We start from the raw sequence: 11,775 nt of genomic DNA on the forward strand, positions 1-11,775 counted from the left end.
AACTAACTAACTAACTAACTAACTGACTAACTAACTAACTAACTACACAGTAGGATGAACGACCGTATCCTAGACGCCAGTGGCAATTTATGTACATAGAATTTTCGGTCTATCTAATCTCTTATCACAGTAGTCGCGTTAGGGAATAACACGACAAAGTAGACGAAATCAATGGTTGCAGTCGATAAAAAGGGCGGACACAACAAAGATATGAATTGCCAATGCTTTACGTAAACACTTGCCTTGACGGCCTTATTTCATTTTGGTCTTTTTCATCCACTTGATGGACTTGAGAACGGTCTACCATGCGTCCTTTAACCCTTCAATGAGAAGTCAGGTCGTTATTTTTGTACAAGTATGAGCCGGTCCATGTACAAGCACATGTACTTATCTTGTCTATTGCCACAGTATCTTCGTTGCGTTATGACAGGTAGCATAGGCACACCCCGGCAAGGTAAAAGCAATCACTAGTCTAAAGCCAATAGAAGGGGGATAGCCCCAACATCAAATGAAATCAATCTTCCGGACATGACGGAAGATGACCACCTTTATGATGAAATGAAAAATGACATTTTTTAAATGCAAGTCCCATCATTTAATGACCTATCCTTGTGCACTCGTTAACCTCTTTAAGCCCGCGCAACCCCATTACTGAGATGACACCTAGAGACATATTTGGTAGTCCAAAATATGAACTGATCTATGTAACAATATATGTGGATATTTTCAATGTCAACTGAACCCAACAATTGCCCTGACAATTAGTCGCGTAGCATGAATCAATATATCCTGTTGAGATGGCAACAGCACTGAGAAACATCCCCGAAGCATAAAATGTATACTAAATCAGTACTTATCTCCAATATATGGAGACTTTCCTGATCTTTGACCAAATCTGGTATCAGTTACAATGCCGTTATATAAAGATCCACTCTTCGAGATGACAGGCAACCGTTAAACGCAAACCTATTCGAAGGGAGAATTATCCAATCCATTATGAAGGATATATCAGTCTTTAAACCCACATTCTCATCCCGCGATTTTGGTTATTAAACCACATTCACTACGTGAATCCCGAAGGAATCTCCGAAGGAAGCCAAATTATTCCAGGGCGTGGATACATTTGACATCACCAGTATATAGTCCCAGCAGACTACAAACTCTTTAGCCTGGGATTGCTATAACACCTATGTGGGATTTTATCAACGTAACATGCCCCAGGGGGAACCAACGTAGATAGAAGTATAAGCTAAAATCGGTAGATGCAGTTGTATGGTGTTTGCTTAAAATAACTTTCAATTGTATTTGCCCTTGTGCCGAAAACACATACGATCAAAATTTTAACAAAAAATTTACATTGTCACAATCAAATGGTCGGACAGACGAAAAGACACTTCTTAATCGACTCAGAAAGTAATTCTGAGACAATCGGTTTACGGTTACAAACATCAGCTAAAAAGTATAAAAAAACGAATTTTTTAAATATTACAAATTAGTTTGTCTACTATTGAATGAAATCTTTAGCTATGTAACAAATTTCAACCGGATTATATGTTTTCAGCAGACGGATATGTAGTAATAGCTAAACCATCTTAAGATCAATAGATACAGAACGATACAGAACTGTTTAGAAAATTACAGCACCGGTTAGAACTGATGTGCTTTTAACAGATAGACCTAGTTTGTATAAGTGATAAAAAGTAGAATTTACTTGTTGTACCACCCTGTATGGATTCTCTGCAAATAATGATCTTAAGTACTTCCGTTTCCTTTTTTTCCTCGAATTCAACATTGTTAAACAACTACTGAATACTTCAGTACAATTTTTTAATTAAAAATGCTGTACATCTGTATGTATTTGATGAGTGAGTGTGATACTATTCGTTTGTATTTAATTGCAAAATATTGTGAATTTTTATGCCAGTCTGTTTTTAAAAGTATTTTACTAGCCATTCACTGTTAGTCACTTGGTTCATGCTTTCAAATGTTACACTGAAAAACAGTGGGCCCCAAAAAGGATTAATAGTATTTTATCAAAATTATAGAAAAAAATATTATTGATAAAAATAATAAAAAACATAAATTATAAATAATTATCAGCATAATTGTTGTTATTACTATAATTCTTATTAATAATATTTTTTTCACATTTTGCATTATTTTCATAGTTGCTATAGTTATTTCAAAATCAAGTCACTTATGTACATACATATGTACATATGTGGCGCGTGTGGTAAATTAAGTACTTACAGTATGGTCTCAAATCTCACACTACCAACTATCCACAAACCACAGCACTCCATTGTTATAAGGACTCTCTATTCCACTATGATGGAAACAAATATTAAGCAGTTTTGCTATTGCTGTAGTCTCTTAATACTGCTGCTTTTAAGAGGAATTGTGGTATATATTACGACCAGCAGAAATCCAACTCACAGTAGGCTATAGTTTAAATATTTGGTAAAAAATTGGAAATCTCCTAACGATGTGATTGCTAAGTTAAAGCGAAAATCAACATTGATGTCAAGAATGATAAGTATTATAGAATATAAAAGTTAGTTTATAATGGATGCAAACTCCCAACTCGACAGGTAGTTACTTCCTGTTTCGTTAGTTAAAAACCACTACAATCTTAAATCTGCCTTACTGTGCATTCCAGAGAACTATAAAACAAAGTCCAACTCTGTAAACTACATACACTTCTGATAAGTAAAAAATATATCAATATTAGTCGGTATCTACTTAAAATTAACTTTTTCCTCTTTAATATTAAAAAAAAATTATTTTTAAGATTATTTTTTACTCCGATTTAAAATTTAAATTAATTAATATTAATTGTCATTTTATTCTACTAAATGTACAATAATACTCTTTATTAGTGAGCACGGTTAATATCTATTATTTACTATACACTTTAAAATATACAAACAATTTCAGTGTTTGTTTGTATATTTTGGTATAAAGAAGCATCAAGTATATATTTGAGTAATTGAGTAAATGCAGCAACAATAATAAAACAAATTATATCAAATAAATATTTTTTGTTTTGGAATTTTTATTTTATTTATTATTTTCTTTTGAAAATATATGTATTTTATATCTTCTTCGTTTTTTTGGTAGCTGCAATCATATACAGTGCTTGATGATTTATAGACTAAACCCAAACTAGTTATTACAATTCATTTTGATAAATATAAGAGAAAACTAGTATGTGTTCCATCCTTTCGAAGTGCGAAGTGCTCTGAGAAACATAAAATAAATCTCACATTTCTAAACAAAATCGATCGAAAATTAAAAGCAGATAATAAGGTTCAAAAATCGATATTGCATATAAACCAAAAAGTACCAAAAATCCTTTTCTACAGCTCCTTTTTCACTCAGGATGTTTGATTTTACATTTCAATGTTCAATATTAAGGAAAATCCAAAGACAAAACCAGAAAGTTCTTTTTGATATGTTCTCATTAAGTTCGTTCTATAAAAAAGTTTCCTCTTATAGATTCTCATTTACCCCGAGCTCTTTCTATGTTTAAATTGACTTGATGGAAACTAATTTCAACAAACATATAGACGGACGAACATATAGACGGGTATAATGTAACTAACTAACTAACTAACTAACTAACTAATTACCTAATTACCTAACTAACTAACTAACTAACTAACAAACTAACTAATTAACTAACTAACTACCTACCTAACTAACTAACTAACTAACTAACTAACTAACTAACTAACTAACTAACTAACTAACTTATTTTAATTCGACCAGCACTCAGGGGACGACCCCTACTTATGCGAAGCATTGTGTTGAAACTAGGAAAATAGGTTGTGAGAAGGAGGATAGAGGGAGTGGAGTTTCTGGATATTTGATTTAGATCTTCTTATATCGAAAGTGGCCTCTGCAGGAAGTTTATTCCACAAACGAACAGTGCGGCTGAAGAATGAATTTTCCCTGTGATGCGTAATGAGGTCCACTGGCCAATGGGTGTGTTCTTGAAGAAAGACGTGTGTTGCGCAAAAATATACGGATATCGGGAACAAGTTCCCTAATTTCAAAGGAATACATTCCATTGTAGTATCGATAGAACAATGAAAAATACTCCACGTTGCGACGGTGGTCCAGTGAATCAATAGAGTTGGATACCCTACTGTACCGATTAGTACCTTCGCCCACTCCTGTACACGGTCGAGTAGGTCCCAATTAGACTTCGAAGCTCTGGCCCATACATGAGAGTTGCACTCCATTTTCGATCGGATATAAGTGGTGTAAATAGAAAGAAGATCAGATGGAGTATGTCTTACATCGTTTCAAAAAACCGAGACACTTAAATGCTTCTTTCGATACTTGAATAATGTGTTTAGTTCAGCGGATATCGTACTGAATTTTCATGCCAAGAACATCAAAAGTTTCTGATTTCTTAATATTTATACCACCCATATACATAGATGGAACAACAATATCTGCCAAGCATTAATGTCGTTTAAGCGATTCTTTCATATTGCGCCTCATTGCCCCAATGTATAGAAGGCTTGGCCTATGATTGAATGACTAAGAATGGCATATACTGCTGTCATCCGCAAAAGAGTAGAGAGAGTTAGAAGTTTGACATAGAAGGTCATTTATAAAGATAAGAAATAGGGTAAGGGAAAGAAGGGAGCCTTGCGATACCTCTGTATTAATCTTGAACTAGTTTGATGAAATCCCATCTATAACAACTCATATAGTGCGATCTCTGAGAAAGCTCGAAATAAATCGAGAGAAGTTATTACCGCCACCAAATGCAATTAGTTTTATATAAGTGCATTATGACATATTATATCAAATGCCTTTGGAATATATAAAGCCATCACATTACTTTCGCTAACTAACTAACTAACTAACTAACTAACTAATTAACAAACTAACTAACTAACCAACTAACTAATATTAAGCGAGGAGTCATCTTAGGTTTAGGGATGTTGAAACCTACACTGATGCTGCACAGTGTTGCTGAAAGCCAATCTAGCTGGAAAAAAGTAATAACTTCTTTTTGGAAGTAGATAAAAGCATGCAATTTTCGAATTTTTATAAAAGCATTTGTGTCAAAAATAAACGTTATGGGCGAATTAGGAGTGACACTTCCGTTTAAAAACTCATAATTTTTGCTTTTTTTACATTATGAAAATTATACATTTAGAGATCTCTTGAACCTATTTTGACCATTTCGGGAGTGAACTCTTTATTTGCGCATTATGACGTCCCGTGGACCACTTTTTTGTAAGAATAACTCTAATTGAAATAACAATTAGGCCTAAAAATAATCTGAAAATTATTTACAATTTAGTTTTCTGGAAACTAAACGATTCATAATTGCTCTTATCTTCATCTAACGCCCTTTTGCAGAAAATCTATTTATTGTTTGTAAATCGTTTAAAAACATAATATTACGAAAAAAACTTCAAAAAATCTCTGTCTCTGCTTTTTCTTTATTACAATATTTAAGGCTCTATTCATAAACAATAAAATTTTCATACAAAATATGTTCTATAAACCACTATAATATTTTTATTTTGTAAAAAGCATTAAAAAATTAAAGTTCTTTTCAAAACACAGATAAAAGCCTTATGCTCTATCATAATAGATAATTTGCCCTTTGGCTTTTACCATGTTGTTAAAAACAGACAAATATATGTGTTTTTTTCAATATGATTATTTCTAATGAAGCCCTTTTACTTTTATTGTTTTCCACTTCTTTTACTTATGGGAAAATTCAGTAGTAGTCATTGAAAATATCAAAAGTCAATGTCTATTTGTTTGTCTGTTTGCATTGTTTATTTTAATGAATGTATGTCTGTATGGAATTGTGGCACATTTATCTTTTATTTTTTGTTATTTATTTTTTTGTCATATAAATTTCCATTAATTTCTGCATTTGTCCCTTCATTTATTCAGTCAGTCATTCATTCATCTCTTTTACGTTTGAATGTATATGAGTTTGTTCATTTATATGCGAATTTAACAATTCAGACCATTAATTTAATTGTGGAGTGTTAAACTTGAGTTTCTCTATTTTTCTTTTATTCATCCTTTTTACCATTGGTTTAGTGTGTGTGTGTGTGTTGAATGTGGTCATTTCCATTTTCCCAGTATCATAGATTTAATGGTCAATATGGTTGGGTCCTAGTGGTTGTGTTTTATTTATTTGATTCTTAATTCATTTGCTGTGATTTATTTTTTAAAAAAATAAAGAAATTTCTGTTTTTAATTTTTTTGCACATAAGTAGTGACTAATGCTTTTAAAAATTTTCTTTAAATGTTGGAGTAAGTTAAGTAAATTTAATATGAAACCGATTTTTGTTAAATTTTCTTAAGGCATTATCTTCAAGGATGTCTTAACAAAACAAAATCTCGGTTGTGCAAAACATTTTAAGGATTGTTTGCAATCTGATTTTGAATTTTAGCAAATTAGCATTAGGTGGCCTCCAATAAGTGAGTGGTTAATGTTCTAGTCTGACAGACCGGTGATGGTTCTTTCAACTCCCACCTGAGACCCAACAGGCTCGATAGAGGTCTAGAGATGAATTTCTTCGGATTTGATGTATATATGTACATCCTTTTCTCAAACTAACATTATAAAATAAACCTGGAATGTGCGAAAATTTCACATTAAATTAGCTCCAAATACCTAAATACCCTCTCTCCTCCCACTAAAGTGAAGTAATGTTTAATACTTATTTTGTATGTGCTCTTCATATTAAATCCTTAATGTCAACCATTTTAAATTGATACTGGTATTAGTAAATTACGTGATTTTATTATTTATACTCTTCAAAATTGCACTTCATATTTCTGAGAAACCCTCGAGCAACAACTAGAAATGAACAAAAAAACTGAAAGCGTATAAAAAAGTGGCATGTATATGTAAAACGGAAATTGCAACAAAAAATTTTTTTTTTGCAAAATTAATAATTTTAGCTGGAGGAAAAAGCGTGTGAAAAAAAAAATCAATAGATGTTAGTAAAATGTCAATGAAAATGTTGAGTCATGCATAAGTTTGCACGCATACTTTTTAGATTGTGGAAAGTGCTTTAAGCCTCATGCTAACTAATTTTAAAATATTACACCAAAGGCTATGTTATTGGATAATAGCGGATTTTTTTCTTCTTAAACGTGTATGGGAATTGCTGCTCCGTTGCTTAACTTCCGAGATGCAAAAACATCACTTCTGTGTACAACCACGACATTTTATTAGATCGAAAAATGAAAACATCAAATAAGCGATCACAGAGTTTATACTATAGTAAACCTAATATAAACAAACTTTTGCCCGAACATACCTGGACAAAGAAGGATAGTTTAATGGTATCACTTATAAAAGATACCTTTCTATCATCACCATTTAACCCGGCACTCCACTCATTCATTCGACACACCAACAGAGGAAACAATATCCAAAACACTTACATGGGCGGGTAAGATTCGTATTCCCCGACATTCATCCTGTATCATATACACTTAACATCAACTCTGATGCCATCGGCAAGAACACTGAACTTATCCAGTACATCAGTCTTTTAACCGACACTCTCTTTCTACAAATTTGGGTTTAAATCACTGCCACCACATGAACCCCAAAGGGTCCTCTCTATGACAAAGTCCAAAACCGATTTCCATGGTACAAGATTATGTAGTTCTCTGCCCTTGTCAAGCAAAGGCCAATAATACATTTGATCAGTTTTAGTACCATCAGACTTTTAGATCCAAAACAAGTAAGAGTGGTATATTCGACTATGCCGAAACTTATATAACCACCATCAAACCGTATGCAGTCAAGAGATTTGTGCTCATAAAAACTTACTTGTGTCGAATTTCATCGCTATACTCATTTTTTTGAAGGCAGTAGTGAGTGTTAAAGTAATTTTTGGAAGAAACCATATACTTATGACAGGTTGAGAGAATTTGGTTCATATAAAACAGTTATGACTTTTAAGGCTGTTTTTCGGGTGTCCACTTGTATGGGAGCTATACGAAAACGTGGACCGATGTTGCAAATGTTCAATACCAAGCAAACCTTACCTATAGGGAATAATTGTGTAAAATTCCAACCCTTTGGCTCTTTGCTTTCGGACTCTATCGTGTTTTCAACAGACAGACGGACACACAGACAGACATGGCTAGATCGTCTTAGAATTTAATAATGATCCCAAATATTCACATTTTTGTGCGTCTATGATCAATATTTCAATGGAATGATGAAATTAATATACCCCCATCTTTTTTGATGGTGGTTTAAAAATTAGCAACTTATTTGATATAAATATTGAATATATCATAAAAACTGTTATACAGAAGTTTTTCTATAAAACGTAAAAAATTTTGAAAAAAATTTATGGATAACTTGCTGGAGTATAAATCTGTCTTAAACTGTTATACAGAACAATTTTTACAATTATACAAATCAATACCCAAAGAAAAAAACTATTATACGTTAAATTTTAATTAATTTTAAACAAATTTATTCGGAAATTATTTCAACTTACATATGTATTGGAAAAAACTAGCTACAGACATTTTCTATAGAATAAATAATTTCTAAAGAATGAAATTATTCTTTTGAGCTGATTTTATAAAAAAAAACTGTTATATAGAACTAATTCCAAAAATGTTTACTAAGTTTATACAGCACTCTTCCAGTGGAAAAAATGTTGTACAGAAATTTTTCTATAAAAAACATTTTATACAGAACTTGTTTATTCGTTCAATCAAAGAAATATTCTTTAACAGAACTGTAGGAAAACAATAACATTATCTATTGAAAAAAAAATGTGTTATAAAGGACATTATTTTTGTATATGCCGAACTTTTATAGCAAAATTGAACTAAATAAACTTTTTAGAAAAACAAGTATGAATGTATAGTCGGGCATGAACGACCATGTAATATTCTACACTTTTTAAAAGAATGTAGATTATTTTTAAAGAATAAAATATTTAACTTACTTCCTACCTTAATTCTAAAATGTTTCTACAAGAGAGCTAATATGGATGTAAGGGTTAATATGAGCCTATCCTTTCTGGTAGAAATTTATCGTGTTACTAGAGTTTATAAGTGATTTGGGCGCACAAACTTTATATGTACAAACATACGGACAGATAGATAGACAGACGGACAGACGGACAGACAGACAGACAGACAGACAGACAGACAGACAGACAGACAGACAGACAGACAGACAGACAGACAGACAGGCAGGCAGGCGGACAGACAGACAGACAGACGGACGATCAGATTTACACATTTAAATCGACTTAGAAAGTGATTCTGAGTGATTAAGAAGGACCAATATTTTTTGTATAATACTCTCCCAACTATAGTGATGTAAAGTATACAACTCTTTAGTGGGCAGGGTATATTGGGTTTATGCTGATGTTTGTAACGCACAATAATATTGGTCCTATACCCATCTTAAAGTATACCAATCGGATCAGAATCATTTCTGAGACGATTAAGCTGTGTCCGTCCGTCCGTCCATGTAAACCTTGCAATCAAACTGCAGGTCGAAATTTTGAAGATAATTTAATGAATTTTGATCTTTTTTGTCCCAGGGACAAATGATGTTTAATTATGTTTAATATACTCGTATCTCGACAAAGAGCTTCAAAACCATGTTCTATACTAGACTTGATGACCATCATGAACTCTATAATTACAGGGCCTCATTTGGCCCCTGACTTAAATCTGACTTAAATGTCCAAAGTTTTATTCAACAATAAATGGCTTATCTAAGACAAGGTACAATTCAACTTAAATGTTTTATTATGAAAACTAAAACACATTTTATTTTTGTAACAGGTATAGGGTATTTTATGATCGGCCTTGTCTGACTAAATTTCTTACTTGTTTCTATTGAAACTACTGTTATGCCGCACATTTTCTGTATACATAATTTTTATAGATAAAATTGATGATAAAGCCCCCAATAGATGTCTTTCCTTTTTAAATTTTCTTTAGAGGCAACTTATAAAATATTAATAAATTTATTGAATGAAAAAAAAAACTAAACGAGGAATGAGAGAATGAAAAAAATTGAATTGAAATTAAATTGCACTTAAATCAGCACAAATAAAACTAAAATTCAAGGTAGAAAATCTATAACAAATACAAATACATTCACCTCCTCTCTCAAAAAAAAAGAAAGAAAAAAAAAATAAGTTCATTTGATAACAAATATTTGTAGCACTTGATAAAACAAACATTATTACAATTTCAATTGAAATGAACTATGCTTTTCATCAGTTTTGCTTTCAATATTTATTCTTGTTTTCAATTGATCAATTGTACTTAAAAAGAGAATCTTTTAAATTTATTTCATATAATTTTTAACAAGAGTTTAACAAAAAAAAAATAAAATTGATTTTGAAAAATTTAAATAAGTAAATTATAAAGATAATTAAGTAAATTTAGAATTAAAAAAAAACAAACAAACTTACCAGTAATATTAGTAGTTTGTTGTTGACCGTTTGTTGTAACCATGAATTACAATTAAGTTTTTTATATACACTTTTTAAATTTCTATAATTTTTATCCATTTTTTAAATGTTTTTTAGCACAAAAGATGCTTTTTAACTTCCAGCGTTTCTCTTCGCTGTTCTTAATAATTTCTCTTATTTTTTGACTATTTGCAAGTTGTGTTGTTATGTTTGTAATAGCTGCTGGTAATAAGGACAATATTTTTGTTGTTGTTGTTAGCAGTTTTAGTTTTTGTTCATAATAGTATATTATTATTTGCTGGTAGTTTAAATTACATTGATGTAACAAAGACGTTGCTATTTGCCCGTCAGCCATCACATTTACCAACATCTCGCAAAGACCCCAAAAGATATTGATACCAGAACCAGAACATTATTCTTTGCTACTCGCATTCTTTTTCTACTTTTTTTCTCTTAGTTTCCTGTCGTTTTTTTTTTCTTTCTCCGTCAATATTTGTGACAAAAATGATGTTTTGCTGGCTTAGCGTAAAAGTTTACTTGAACATTAGTTTTTCTATATATATTTTTTTCTTCTTTAGATTAAATGTCTATCAGTTTAGTTAAAGTTGTTCAACAAGCATTGCAGTGGATTAGAGAGAAAACGTAGGAGTAGAAGCACGTATTTGTGCTTTTATAAGTTGTGTTACTTTTCTGTTTAATAGTTGTTTTTATAACAAGGCAAAGGCAGGCATTTTATTATTATTTTTTTTTTTCAAATTTTAGTTTGAATTGAGTAATTTTTATTGTATAGTTTTAAAGGTGAAATCTAAAAGTAGAAATAAATATGGTTTATGGTTTATTATATAAATTGTTATAAAATAATGTTAATAATTTATAAATTTGCAAGAATATTTATTGTTTTTTCATTTATAAATAGAACTTTTGCTATAGAAAAGAGTGTTATACTGAACTTTTCCTTTAAAATAAGTTTTAAGAATTATTTTTCTTTAAATTAAATTATAACAGAAAATTGTTCAATTGAAAAGTTATTTACAAAGATCTTTTACCACAAAACAACTTTTAAAAAAGTTTTTTTATAGATTTCCATATAAAATTGTTATCTTACAATAAGAAATTCTTACGAAGGTTTAAGGTACATACTTAGTTGAAAGCGTTGTAGTCCGACAGTTCGGAGACCATACCGGGCAAGAACGTGGTAGGTATCGATGAATCAAATGTTATACATCATATTTTAAAACCAACCAAATTATGTAACTAACTACAAAGTTTGTTAATTGTCTAAAAGAGGAAATTTTTCAAATAT

General features: G+C 31.0%; 1 protein-coding gene across 2 annotated transcripts in view; it reads right to left on the reverse strand.

The window, feature by feature from the left end:
- LOC111680619 (octopamine receptor Oamb) overlaps positions 1-11,272 on the reverse strand; it is a 65,695-nt gene extending 54,423 nt beyond the window's left edge. For both annotated transcript variants that reach the window (XM_046948619.1, XM_023442288.2), the window contains exon 1: positions 10,473-11,272. The gene's annotated coding sequence lies outside the window, so the exon portion shown is untranslated. The remainder of the gene's footprint in view (positions 1-10,472) is intronic.
- Positions 11,273-11,775: the final 503 nt, after the last annotated feature.

The sequence above is a fragment of the Lucilia cuprina genome, chromosome 4, assembly GCF_022045245.1.
Source record: "Lucilia cuprina isolate Lc7/37 chromosome 4, ASM2204524v1, whole genome shotgun sequence".
Classification (NCBI taxonomy): domain Eukaryota; kingdom Metazoa; phylum Arthropoda; class Insecta; order Diptera; family Calliphoridae; genus Lucilia; species Lucilia cuprina.